We start from the raw sequence: 14633 nt of genomic DNA on the forward strand, positions 1-14633 counted from the left end.
CTAGGCTTGATTTAGGGCTGCGTCCCGGTTGCCTGAGTGAGGTCTGGGGAATCAGACTTTCCATAATACACCCTGGATTAGTCATTCGGTGAGCAGGTGAATATTTGCTTTTGCAATTGTGCCTCACTAAATAATCTAGATAGATATAAAAACAGTGAATTCAGCTGCTTGTGAATAGTATGGATATTTGAGCTTTTGTGCAGTACCAATCCCTAGCAATATTTTTTTGTATTAAATACTATGAATCCACTTCACCTGTCAGCACTATTCAAAACACAGAATGCTGTATGAATAGAAAGGATGTTCTGGGATCTTTCAGATGATTACTGTTGCTAGGAAAACCGCTTCCTGATATCTTTGTGCTTGCTGTATGTGTCTCTCTCTGTGTACAGCTTACAGTGACAAGCAAATTCATAGCATGATACTGGGGAGGAATTGGGAAAGTTTAGAAATGTTTAAAGAACACTGCTTAAAGTTAAAAAGGGGATGTCATCTAAAATAATAGTTAAGAGTTCTGCCTGCTTTCATGTGGAGAATTATAGCTATCAGAGGAGAGCAATGGGGCTGCACAGGTGCGATGGTGCTGCAGACTTCAGGGCCCTTCCAGTCTCCATTTTCCAAAACCTCAGAACTGGGTTATGCTTTTTTGGTGCCTGAGGAAATGACCGTCTTTCGCTCCTGGCGAATATTATGCCAATTATTGTTTCTATAGTGTCAGCTCTGCTTAAAGTCACAATTCTACAAGACTGATGGGAGGGAACCGGGGGCACTCTCCCTGGGACGTGGCGGGGAATGAAAATCAGAACCCGGTAAGAGAAGCCCATTCCTTCTTTCACTCAGGACAAGGCATTCTTTCCAACTCTGCGTCAGAGGGGAGGCAGGTATTTCTCATTCTAGCAAGAGGAATTGCCTGGGAGAGTGAAAAGCAAATATGTGCTTGGTACTAGCGTCTGGCACAAAGGCCTCCCCAAAACATGGATGAGATGAATACGTAAGTCATGGTAGTGATGTCCCATCAAGCTCTGCATTGTTCCCAGAGTCACACATCCTTTCCGTAGACGGTCCGCAAATGGAGGCACATGGGCTCAGGTATCTCCCTTCTCTGTCCTCATCTGTAAGACAGAGATGATGTGCTCATCCATTTAATAAGGCTGATGAAGGGCCGTAATGGCAAATGCATGCAAATCACTTATGACAGCACCTGGAGCATGTTAACGATTTCATTAAGTGTTGCTTTAAAGACCCAGGAAAGAAAGAACCTTCCCCAACATCTGGTGTGTCTTCATGCCTTCCTCACTCATGGGTCTCACTGGTTCTTCACAGACTAGTGTTCCAGATGTTGACTTACCCCTGTTTTCTTGAAATAGGGCAAAGGATCTTGCCAGCAGGGGGTTATTAGGTTTTTTCAAACCAGTAATCTAATCCTCATCATCATCTCAATAATCATCATGATAAAGTGAAGGCTCCTCCATTATCTTAACCACACAACTTCCTGTTTGATCTCATGGAGCCACCCTGTCACCTTGAGCACACAGGATTGAGAAAGAAGGCACTGAGGTTTCGGTGAAGCTGGTGAATTGCCTAAGGTCCCCGCGAATACAGGACCAGGCAGCGCCTCCAACCCGTTCACGAGCAGCCTACGGAGCCACAAGGGAGGAAACCGAGAGAAAGGTATGGGGATGCTCCAAGGTTACTTCAATGATCTAGACCCTTGTGCCTGTCTCTGAGATTCCACCCTGGTTTGCCACTAAAATTATTTTTCATATCTTGACTCCAGGAAAGGTTTGGGATAACCTGTATCTGAAATGACAGCGGGGAACCAGGATGTTAGTAAACACCTTTGAATCAGGGACTTTTCTATGTTTCCATCCCCCAGAGGACGTGGATCATTCCCATTCCAAGGCTGCTGGGAGCAGGGACAGATGTGACATCATGCAGACTATGGAATTTTTGGTATGCCAAAAAAAAAAAATGTACTTCTTCTCTAAGTATCACCCTCTGCTGGCCCCACCATAGTGTCTCTGCCTTTTGTCTGGGAAGGATAAAGCCATCAAACTGCCATCCTTTTGGAGGACCAGATCTTGAGCTGATCAGCCAGAGTAGCCTGGTCCCTACAGAATCCCATGCAAAGGGAACACGGTACTGTTGCATGGGGGGCCATGGAGGGAGATGGGACATGTATGCTGCTGGTGTGGTGTCAGCCCTGAAAGTAAAGATGGAAAGCGAAGCAGGATATGGAGGGTTCCTAGAGAGCAGCATCACCCTATTTCACCGGCAGCAAGAGTTGGCTCTATTCTCCTTGGATCTGCAATGACAGGGTAGGAAGCACTTGGAGACTAGCCTTGGATGACATGCGCCAGATACCCCTACGTCCTAAGTGCCACATATCGCGTATTTGCCTGATGACCACTGGGAAAATCAAAACAAACAGATCCCAAGCTTCCCGTCCACCTCCTACACACGCAGATGTAAACTCAAGTCCAGAGACTCTGCCCCTGGTGGCTGCCATCCTGGTACTGGGTGGGGATCCAGCTCCTGGGCAGGGGTGGGGCTGTGACGGATGGGATCCAGTTCATCTCTTGGCTTCCACTGATCCAGGCTGCCTGGTGAGCCCTCCCCCAGAGTTAATTTGAGGTAAGGAGAACAAGGAGTTCCATTACGTTCTGACCATCACTCATCTGTATTTACAACTAACATTTTTTGAGTACTTCCTATATGCCGGGCACTAGGCTGTGCCTTTTCTATGGGTTATCTCTGGTGGGGAAACCGGTTTTCTTGCAACATGTGAACAGTTACGATTAAAATATTTGAAGCAAGTGTTTGTGGTTTATTTCTACCATGCTTCATAAAGGTAGATATTTGATTTTTAAGCATTAAAATTAACAAAATGCAACCTTCTAATTCTATTCTTGGGGACTTTTCTTAAGAGAGTAATTAAACAACTGTATAAAGACACATAGAGCATGAGTATTGCAGCAAAATTTGTAACTTAGAACAATTGAAAAATGACCTAGATGCCCTTCGATTGAAGATATGCGTGTATCTGTATGTATATGTGTATGGGTACGTTTATGTATATGTTTATGTGTGAGTGTATGTTAATACACACACACACACATGAATACACATGTATATACTTACAATCACATGTGTACAAATGCGTGTGTATTTATATTATGTAGGAGGTATATTTAATGCATTCAAGATATAATTTATTTTTTTTTAATTTATTTGAGAGAGAGAGCATGAGTGAGAGAATAGGGGCAACCGGAGAGGGAGAGGGAGAAGCAGACACCCCGCTGAACAGAGAGACCTATGTGGGGCTCAATCCCAGGACCATGAGATCACGACCTGAGCCGAAGGTAGATGCTTAACTGACTGAGCCACCCAGATGCCCTCAAGATATAATTTAAATGAAAAGACCAAGTTTATCAAAAGGCTAGTTCCATACCCTTGCAATACATATTAATAAAAAGCCAACGTGGATATGTCTAGACATAAACTGCTCAGTGATTTTTTCCAGATGGGGGCAGGGAGGGGAATTTATGGGCAAAGATGTTATCTTTCTAATCTATATATTTCTGTATTTTTTAAAAAAGTAATAAGCACGTATTGATTGTGTAATCAACTTCCCCCAGATAAAGTGCCTGGAAGGGAAGGGGATGAGAAGGTGTCCTACACACACGTTGTGCCGTAGAGATCCATCAGCCAGTTCATTACCACCAATAGTGATGAAATAATTGTATTTTCTTCATTTGCCTGATTAACTATTTTTATTCAGGGCAATTGACACATCAAAATGGTGATTAAATATATAAAAGGAATCTTGGAAATAAAAGAGCAAGTAACTCAGGTAAAATTAAGTACTTTGTGAGGTCCACACACGCATTTTTATAGGCTAACGGTCTATAAAGGCGACAGTGATTGGGTAAATACAAAACTCATTTTGATGAAAACAGGATCAACAAGTCCCCTCTACCAAAAGGAGATGTTCAGGGTATCAGGACTCTTCTTGCAAGTTCTCATGCCTCTGTGAGCATTAGGGGCTAGAAAGGCATATACGAACACTCTGTGCAAAGCTCTCACTGAGCTTTTGAGGCATAGTGGAAATATATGGATTTGGGTGTTCTTAGTACTGGAGTCAATCTCAATTTGCCAACTATAAGTTTTATAAAACCAAGGGCAAGTGCCTTAATCTCTCCACTACTCAATTTCTTTACCTTTCAAATGGGTACAGTACTCCTCTCTTCTAAAATTAGAGACAAATGCATCCCGTCTCACATAATAGTCAAGGAATAGCGTTAGCAGCTTAGTTGAATTCGTACCAGTTCAATAAACATTTACTAAGTAGTTATATTGTGTCATGAACTCTACTAGGCTCAGGGGGATAAAAGAGTAATAAAAATCTACCTCAGACCTTGAGATCTTACAGTCCAGAAGCAGACATTTATTTTCTTTATTTATAGTTCTTTATTTTCTGGGACATACTACCATATCACACTCATAAGGCCTGTGGCCAATGTGTTACTGCAACTAAAATACTGTTTGATTATGGTTTTCAATTTTTATAAATTTGAGGGGTTTGTAAGTTCATGCACATGATACTATCACTCTTCTTCAGCCTTTCCTCCCTCCCTCTCTCCCTCCTCTTCTCCCTTTCTTTCTTTCCTTCTTTCCTCTGTCTCTCCCTCCCTCTCTGTCTCCCCTTCCTACTCTCTCTCTCACAGCTTTATTGAGATAGAAGTTTACATATTATACAATTAGCCTGATATACTCTCTTCATCAGTAGAAACAGGTGAGCAGTTGAAGAGCTGGCAAAGGGAAATGATCTATAACCCAACATCTTCCATACCCGGGCTGTATCCTTACTTGTCATAATGCACCTTTATGAACACCATGTTAAAAAATAGTGTTTTTTATTCCGCGGCAGATTATCTGTTTTGTGGGTGTGCGGGGGGGAGGGATGGGCATCAGAAATCAGAGAGTATCATTGCAAATGTACATAATCCATCAGGAGTGCCGGGGTAAGAAAAATGACGAAGCAATCCACTTATCTAATGGAGTGCTGCACAGAGAGACTTTACAAATAGACTCCTTCTCTCTGGGAGCTTTCAAAGAGCATGGATGGAGACAAATACAAGCATCTAATTTATTTGGTAGATAAGAGAATTAATTGCTGTTATCTGCCATAAACACAAACTGTGGGCAGGGTGGGGGAAGCTGTTGTTGTTTTTCTCCTATGCTGGGGGAAGACCTCCTGGAAGAGGCGGGGCCTCAGGAACCACAGGACTGATGACAGGGGAAGAGAGTGCCCCTCCCTTCTGGGGTCTGGGGTCACAGGGAATTGTGGCCAGGAGAGAGGAAGCCATTGTCTTTCCTGCTCTAACGTGCCTATGTCGAGAGAGACACACTGAGCAGAGACAGTGGGTAAAGGTGACATTTTCTCTCCATTCCGTGAACCATTTTCATCAAATGGTGGAGGATTCAGAAACATACACATGCATGCATGTCCCTCTGCCACTTTCTCATTGTCCCTTTCTGGTAAGAGGGACTTAACAGTAGACAGAGACTCTCAGCCTCAGATCTGTCTAAGGGAGTGAGCCAATGGAAAGAAGATTCCAAGGCAGAAAGAGGACTAAAATTCAATCTAAGAGCCAGAACCCCTTCGGGCACCTGGTGGTGGGTGTGAGCAAATGGCTCCCTGCCATGGTAGGGGACCCAGGAAGCCAGATGTTATCACCAGGAGTGACCCCTCCTTGACAACCAGGCAAGTGGCCTCACGAACAGATTTCCTGGCTCATTAGGAGGTCACCAGTGTGAAGCCTGATACTGTAACAGAGCCAGCAGTTTAATGCATTCAGGCTCCAGATCACTCTCAGAAGGAAACAGGTCCCTATCTCAAGGCGCCGCAGAAGATTCACAACCCAAGTGTGAAAGGAATGTTATTTTTCAATAACAAATTAATTTTTACATCCAGCCCTTTTGCTGCTGGCTGGAAGAAACACTCTCTGTCAGCTCATGGCTCCTCAGTCAAATTACGGTTGTGTCCAAATTCGGGGCCATTCATGGGGCAAAGGCATCGGGATGAGGGAATTTGGCTCGGTCTAAGATGGTAGCCACTAGCCAGGTGTGGCCACTCAACTGAATTAGAATGAACTCCAATTGAAAATTCATTTCCTCAGTTGCAATAGCCACATTTTAAGCACTCAATTGGCACATCTGGCCAGTGGTTGCCACACTGCACCAGGCGCATACAGAACATTTCCACCATGACATGTCTGTGGTGGCCTACAGGGTCATCATCTAGCATCTTGAGAATTTTCTGAGATGCCCTTATTCTCTGCTTTTCAGCTGAGGAAGCTGAGATTCAGAGAGAGTATGTAACTTGCCAACGGTCACTCAGATGCTAGGTAGCCCAACTGGGACTTGAACTTCTTCCTGGGGGGGCCAACAATTCTTTTGCCACTCCCTTCTCATTCCCATCACAAGCCTGGGAGGTCTAAAACTAGCCAGAGAATGAGGTAATCTGGCTCTCGAGCCACCATTCCCAATAAATTAGTTATCACATGAACTTCATGCCCTCTCTCATGAAGATTTTCAGGTCCTTAAATGTCGAGAATTGTGAAACTCCAGGATTATTCTCTATATTCCTCCTATTACAACACTTCTCTGACAAGTGGATGGCCTCTCAGTCTAGTATGGATGAAGAGTAAAAGGCAAGTCCCCAAATAAAAAGCACATCAATTAATATAACAAAATATTACCCAGACTCCCTAGGTCTAAGTGAGAAGGCCTGGGTGGATGAAGGCAGGTCTGCGTCAACCTAATTGCCTCAAATGAGTCAGTCCTTCCAGTGCAGACAAACAACCACCTCCAAATCTCAGTGGCTTAGCCCATACAGTTCATTTCTTGCTCATACAAAGTCCTCTGAGGGCAGAGCACCTCCATGCTGTGACTCAGCGGTGAAAGTCATCCCATCCCTGTGACTCTGGCCACTGAACCCAGAGCCTTTACACTTGCCACCAAAGGGAATAGGAGAGTGTGGGGAGTTCCACAGCAGCTTTGCATCCCTCAGCCCAGAGGGACTCCTTGAGCTGGTTCACACCCCATGGCGGCTCAGTCACACCACCCACCTCACTGCAAAGACAATGGGAAAGGTCGGGGGGGTAAGGACTAGTGGGTGAGCATGGCCACCCTGGTGAGGTAAAACAACTGACAATCAGAAAAATAGCAATACTTGATTGAGTACTTGCCTGTGACTGAATGCGCTGTGTGTACTATCTCATTTAATCCTCACCGCAGCTTGTGAGGTAAGTGCTATTATCCGTTCTCTCTTTCTCTCTCTGTCTTTCTCTCTCAAAGATGCGCAAAGGAGAGCTTGGGTGGGTTAAGAGGCATGACTAAGGTCAAGTACATAACAGATGGCAAAGCCAGCACTTGAACTTAGGTCTGACCAATATCAAAGCTCAGTCAGAGCGCGCCTGGGTGACTTAGTCGTTAAGTGTCTGCCTTTGGCTCAGGTCACAATCCCAGGGTCCTGGGATCAAGCCCCACATCGGGCTCCCCACTCAGTGGGAAGCGTGCTTCTCCCTCTCCCACTCCCCCTGCTTGTGTTCCCTCTCTCACTATCTCTCTCTCTCTGTCAAAGAAATAAATAAAATCTTAAAAAAAAAAAGGGCTCAGTCAGTCTTGGTTAGACATCAGATTTCTTTTCTTTTAAGATTTTATTTATTTATTTGAGAGGGAGAGAGAGAGCAGGGGGAGGGGCAGAGGGAGAAGGAGAGAATCTTGAGCAGATTCCATGCTGAGTGCAGAGCCCAACTCAGGGCTTGATCTCACAACCCTGAGATCTCTGACCTGGGCCAAAATCAAGAGTAGGACACTTAACTGACTAAGCCACCCAGGAACCCCAACACCAGATTTCTTTTTTTTTTTTTTTAAAGATTTTATTCATTTATTTGACAGAGATAGAGACAGCCAGCGAGAGAGGGAACACAAGCAGGGGGAGTGGGAGAGGAAGAAGCAGGCTCACAGCGGAGAAGCCTGATGTGGGGCTCGATCCCATAACGCCGAGATCACACCCTGAGCCGAAGGCAGACGCCCAACCGCTGTGCCACCCAGGCGCCCCTCAACACCAGATTTCTTTTTAAGAAAAAGTAAAGTTACGCTCTAGAGTAGTGCTGTCTAGTAGAACTTTAGTGCAAAGGTGGAAATGTCACTGTGCCTGTGTGATCCAATATAGCAGTCATGAGCCACATGTGGACACTGAGCGCTTGAAATGTGACCGGTGTAACTAAGCGACTAAATTTTTCATTTAAATTTAAATTGCATGGAGATTAAAAAAATGAATAATAGTATTGTAATTTAACTTCCAATGTATAAATGCTCCTCCTTCAAAAATAGAGTGAAGTTCCTTGAGGTCAAAGATCATAATTTACTCATCTCTTTATTTCCCTTAGCTTAGGCATAGCGCTTTGCAGATAAAGGTTGCTCAGTACATATTTATAGATTATTATTTGATTTTAATCCACTGCAGGACTTTCTGGATTATTAAGAATGTCGATTTGCAGTGATCAACTACTTGCCTAGAGAGGGTCAAAAGATTTTAAAGCTCTCTATGACCAGCAACTTGCCTCTTGTTTTCGTTTTACCTACAAGATTGGCATCAGCAATGAGACATATTTTGGTATTTTCAGAAGTTGCTCCCAAGCTTTTTTAAAAAAAAATTACTGATTTTGGGGGAGAGCGGGGGTGTGGGGGGAGTACTGAGTCCCCTATTTTCCATACTGATTTTTTAAAAGGAAAATGAAGATCTGGTTTTAAGTGCCTCTTTCACATAGAACAGGAGCAGACTGAAATGGGGAAACTTAATGGATCTCTTTCTGTGAATAAAATGACAGATAAAATATCTATTTTGCTCACATATTTTTCATTCACAGACAGTTCATTTCAGTAAATATCTTACCACCTGCACTTGTCTATTTTCCAAGGTTTTTGGGAAATTTCCAGGAAGTTCAGTTGGACTCTACGGTGGGTATTTATGAGGCTGTGCTTAAAGGGAAATTGCATCAAGGATGTCATCAGCTCACTTTTTTTCTGTGTTTTTCTTGAACGTTTACTTGGCAAGCTCTCAAAACCCTTATCAGGTCATAACTCAAAGATACATGTGACCTCTACAGCTGGGTTAATATTTACAAAACACTCTCTGCTCCCAGCCTTTTTCTTCTATGTTCCCCCCACCCCTGGGGTTTCTGCCTTTTCATAGGTCTGTCATCTGGGGACTGGAAGATACCACATCTGCACTGACAGGGAGTGTTTTCTGTGGCCTCCCCACAGAGGATGTCCTCTCAAACAGGAGCTGTTGCTCCTTAGAACCAAATTGGGAAGTTTCTAAATGTTCTACACTGGGGTTTCTCAGCCTCAGCAGTTTTAGCATTTGGGGTCACATAATTCTGTTAAGGGGACTGTCCTGGGCTTTGTAGGATGTTTAGCTACATCCCCAGCTCTGAGGGACTGAGATGCCATTAGCATCACCCTACCGAGTCATGACAACTAAGAATGTCTTCAGATGTGGCCAATTGTCCCCTGGTGGGGGCGGGGGGGAGGGGCAGCACTGTCTCTCTACTTCATCCAGCTGACTCATATTTCAGTTCTCAGCTCACATGGCATCCCCAGGGGGACATGATATGGATCATGTTCTGTGGTTGTCACTCTCCTAGGGCCTTTGAAGCATATAATCTCCGTTTGTAGCTACCGGTTCATTGATGAACATCACCCCTGGTCCTGAATTATTGCTGTGGTGCGCGGGACAAGGACCCAATGAAGGGTTTCCATTAAGTAACTTGCTTTGAGAATTGCCTTACATTTTCAGGGTTCAGCAATACTTTTTGGGTTACTTTTCTCTCCTCATCACACACAAAGGGTCAACAGCACCTGGGTCTTCATAGAGTTTGCTTGACCCTGGTGTGAAGTTTTTAATAACAAAGATTAGAGGTGAGAGGATCACAAACTTTCTTTAACAGGATGATGGATTTAGTGCCATGGCTCTGACCTCTCTTGACGATGGAGGAATCCAGTCTCAGTTGAAAAATTATTTTGCAAATCACATTTCCCAGCAGAAGACTGAGACTAGGGAGCCCCACATCAAGGGTAGTGCCCAAATGATCTGGGTGAGACCTCAGACGCTCTGCCGACTTATTCTTGTAATGGATATTTCTCCGATCTCTTGACTGAATGAATAAGCAACGGCTATGTGCCAGGTTTTCTGCTAAAGCTGAAAATACAATAATGAGCAAAAATAAGCATGGTCCCTGCCACCATGGAACGTACAGTCTGGTGGGAGGATGACACTAACTGAATAAGTATACCAATGAACGTGTAGCTACAAACTGAGATTATATGCTTTAAAGGTTCTAAGAGAGTGACAACCACGGAACGTGACCCATATCATGCCCCCCCACCGGGACGACACTTGAACTGAGAACCGCAACGTAAATACAAGTCAACTGGATGAAGTAGTGGGGGGAGTATCCCAGACAAATGGACCAGCAGGTACAACCAACACCTACTGGAGAGAGGGATTAAGATAAGTAACAGAATCGGAGAAAAAAACCAAAAGGCAGTGGGTTTGGAGCCCAGAAAACATGGGCGAGACTGTGCATGAGGAGGCCAAGTTTACACACGGTGCATCATTCCCACGGAGCCAGCTGCTCTTCCGCTGTCAGCAGATGCTCATGGATGGGCTTTGAGTGGTCAAGTGAAAGATGGTATCAGCACTGTGCTGGGGTCTCTAGCTGCAGGTTGGGGAGTGCATTGGGGGGTGGTATGCAATGGGGTAGGAGAGAGTAAATGCAGGTGGCTGTCCAGGTGACAGAGAAAGGAGCTCAGGCCAGGAGGGTCCGCTAAAGACTGAGAAAGGTAGAAGAAGGAGTGTTACTTGGCAGCTGAACCAACAGGATGAGGTGAAGGACTTGACCAGCAGGCCCCACTGGGGGCAGACCTATTACAGCTGGTGCCTCTCCTGGTGGGTGGAAGTCCTGGCTGAACCAGTGTTCAGTATGCTGCCTATAATTGCTAGAAGGATCCAAGAAGAGGGAAGTCAAGGGAAAAACATGGCCTCTTAAGGTTTCAGCATATACAATTGGAAGGCTGATGTCATTTGTCCAGGCAGTGAACGCTAGGGGAGAGGGGAGAAACAAGTTGGCGCTAGAAAATCATGAGCTTTGTGTAGGACATGTTGAATTGGAGGTGCCTTTAAGATATTACAGGAAGAAGAAATCTGGTTGGCTGCCCTGCAAGGGAGGAACTTCCCCAAGGATGAGAGGCATTAACTAGGGATGGTCCTTTTGCAAAACATTCATTCATTAGCCACATGGTACCTAATGTGATATTTGAACAATCGTTAAGCAGGGGTGGGTTATTTTTAGCAAGTAACAACAGAATTGTAAAAATGAAAAAAAAATGACATTTGTCAACCACAATTTCCCTCCTCATCCCCACACCAGCTAGTCCTTCAAAACCAAAAAGCGTCCAGAGCCCTGCTTTCTGCATGGGCACCTGGTAAGGAAAAGATGTTGACGATATTATGAATGTCCCATCCACTTCTGGAGGGAGACAAGCCACTTGTCATGTTGTGTCTTGTCCAGGGCATCTGTAGGAGAGATTCTCCTTTTCTTCACCTTGCATCTGCTCAGTATCTTAATCCCAAATTGTGGGAGTGAAACTCTGGCAACCTTTAAGGATATAATTTGCTTCCTATTACATTATTTCTCCCCGTACAGGAGAGACCAAGTGTTTGTCATTTACGAGTGTCATGTCATTACATTCCATATTGCAGTGTAATGATGTGAAATGATTAAATGACAAAATGCCAGCTCACTGCCAAAAATTTAAAGTGGCATACTTTTATTTGTAGATTGGAAAGCTATTATTAATTCTTATATTGACTTTGCCAGATGAAATAAAGCAAGCAGACTGGTGCATACAGAAACGGGGTGCCATTAGGTGAGGACCTGAGCCCCAGTTCCAACATAAACAGAAAGAGTTCTCTGATTCTGGCACCTTCTTCAGGCTACATGTCCAGAGCTAAACGTATTAGTTTAGAACAGTCTTGTCACCTGATGAATGTGGAGTGACAGGCATCAAAATACAACTTGAGTGGAGTTTTTATTGAGAAGAAAGATGGGAACTGAGAACAGGTGGCTGAGAAGAGAAAATGGCCTCTCTGCCTCCTGCCCCCCTCCCCCACCTTCACCACATTTTCTCCACTAGCACTTACTGGGAGATTGATTTTTATTCCTGTTTTTCTTTTAAGGGAAAAAGAGCAAACAAACAGCATTTCCTTTACGTCATCAAATTACCAGAAGACTCCGCGGTTGGTAAAATAACAACTGCTCCTTTTTCTCTTCCCTTAGGCTATGAAATCCCACATGGAGATCTTTGAAAGAGGGTTAAAAATCACATTCTCAGAACTATATGTTTTTTAAGCTTTTAGTGTTCAAATCTGTATGACCTCAAGTGTTTGAGGATTTGTGAAGAAGAAACCTGCCATTTCTTTCTACCATTTATGCCCTCATATGAGGAAAGCATTCGTTGCTTAATTCCAATAGAATCTTCTCATGACCATATTCGAGTGACTTTCTTTTGTTTCCTCTTGGTTTCTCTCCCCTGAGCAACTGTTTCTTCCTTTTCTTTGTGCAGACAAGGGAAATGCCTCCTGTCTCAACCTGGTCACCTCCACTGAGACTTCGACATTAGCAGTGCCCTTGCCTTAGGAATTTTCCACCTTGATTTGGTTTGGCTTTTGTTTTACTTTCCTTTTAATTATTTCCCTTGAATATCAGCTCATGCCGTATGTTTTTTATTTCCGTCTTTATTACATCCTATGATCACTTTGGCTTAGAAGCTTCTTTTGTTGTCAAGGCTGTTGGGTGAAAGCTGATTGCCTGAACAGGGGGTGGGAGACAAAATCAAGGCACACAGTGTTGTTTCGTTTTCTTTCTTTCTTTCTTTCTTTCTTTCTTTCTTTCTTTTTTCTTCTTTCTTTCTCTTCCTTTTTTTTTCTACATGTGGACACTTGCAAGGCCACTCACCTGTGGCTGAATCATTTTAAAACAGGAAGATACCAAACATGCAGAAACGCCTAGATTTATAGACNCCTTTTTTTTTCTACATGTGGACACTTGCAAGTCCACTCACCTGTGGCTGAATCATTTTAAAACAGGAAGATACCAAACATGCAGAAACGCCTAGATTTATAGACACTAATTCATGCCTGCCAAGATGGCCAATAATCTTTGCCTTTGCTCCAACCCAGGGGACACATTGTCTCGTTTCTGGCACATTGGCAGGGGTACAAAGAACACGTTCTTCATGGAAAGGGATTCCAGTGGACAATGGCTCAGGTAACAAAACTGTCAGGAGTTCATTTGGCTTGTGGGAAATGCTTACAAGTTTTGTGATTGGAAAGATATCACTCTGTCAGACAATGCAGTCTGTGGATAAGACGACCTGCCATTTCATTTGGGTTTTTGATGAATCACAGCGTCTTTGTTTGGTCCCTAGGTTGCCTTCATCAGAACATGCAACGTGGGCACAGGCTTCTGCCTGCAGCACTGTGATCGGGGAATGCCACCCCTCCTAATGCTTCTGTCCACTGTTTCTTTTGAGACTTCTCTTTCTACATCTCCCTGGCGCTGGCTCAGGTTTGGCAGACAGTGAGAACTAAGGGTTCTCTTGGAAGACAATACACTGAAGAGCATTGGAAGATTTTTTTTTCTTTATATATAGAGGGCTTTGTCATTCTGTCCTAAATCATGAATGCATAAAAGAGCTGCCAAGAACAGCTCAAATGGCTACATCAAGGACCCTGGAATAATAGGCTGGCACCACCCACATCTGCAAAAGAGATCATATTATGCATGTTCTGACTGGCATACATAGAACAATGGGTTAACCTGAGACCTCTTGCACGTTGTCATGGCTTACGGCTATTGTATGTTTTCATGAAAAAAAACCTGCTCTCCAATAAGTCATTTACCTCTCCTGAAATCTCCTAAAACCCCGTCCTTCTCTCCAATGACATTTGTTTGTTCATTTTCGCATGCACTCACACCTGTTTAACTGCCCATTTAAGTGCTCCAGGTAAGTAGTGAAAAGGACAGGTACCGGCCCTATGGTCATTGAGCTGAGGTCCCAGGAATGACCAGGAGAAAAGAAGCAAAGAAGCAAAACAATTTCAGATGGTGAAAGTGTTATGAGAAGGTGATCGCCCAGAGCAGTGCCATTGAGAGTGAGTTAGGAGTGGGCAAACANCGGCTATTGTATATTTTCATGAAAAAAAAAACCTGCTCTCCAATAAGTCATTTACCTCTCCTGAAATCTCCTAAAACCCCGGTCTTCTCTCCAATGACATTTGTTTGTTCATTTTCGCATGCACTCACACCTGTTTAACTGCCCATTTAAGTGCTCCAGGTAAGTAGTGAAAAGGACAGGTACCGGCCCTATGGTCATTGAGCTGAGGTCCCAGGAATGACCAGGAGAAAAGAAGCAAAGAAGCAAAACAATTTCAGATGGTGAAAGTGTTATGAGAAGGTGATCGCCCAGAGCAGTGCCATTGAGAGTGAGTTAGGAGT

At 44.0% G+C, this 14633-nt stretch overlaps 1 long non-coding RNA gene across 1 annotated transcript in view; it reads right to left on the minus strand.

Moving 5' to 3' along the window:
* Positions 1 to 1064: 1064 nt before the first annotated feature.
* The window catches only part of LOC109489664, a 78054-nt gene continuing 64485 nt past the window's right edge, over positions 1065 to 14633 (minus strand). Inside the window, exon 3 of the long non-coding RNA XR_002142725.2 lies at positions 1065 to 1112. This is a non-coding gene — a long non-coding RNA (uncharacterized LOC109489664). The remainder of the gene's footprint in view (positions 1113 to 14633) is intronic.

This window comes from Ailuropoda melanoleuca, chromosome 13 (genome assembly GCF_002007445.2).
Source record: "Ailuropoda melanoleuca isolate Jingjing chromosome 13, ASM200744v2, whole genome shotgun sequence".
NCBI classification, from domain to species: Eukaryota; Metazoa; Chordata; class Mammalia; order Carnivora; family Ursidae; genus Ailuropoda; species Ailuropoda melanoleuca.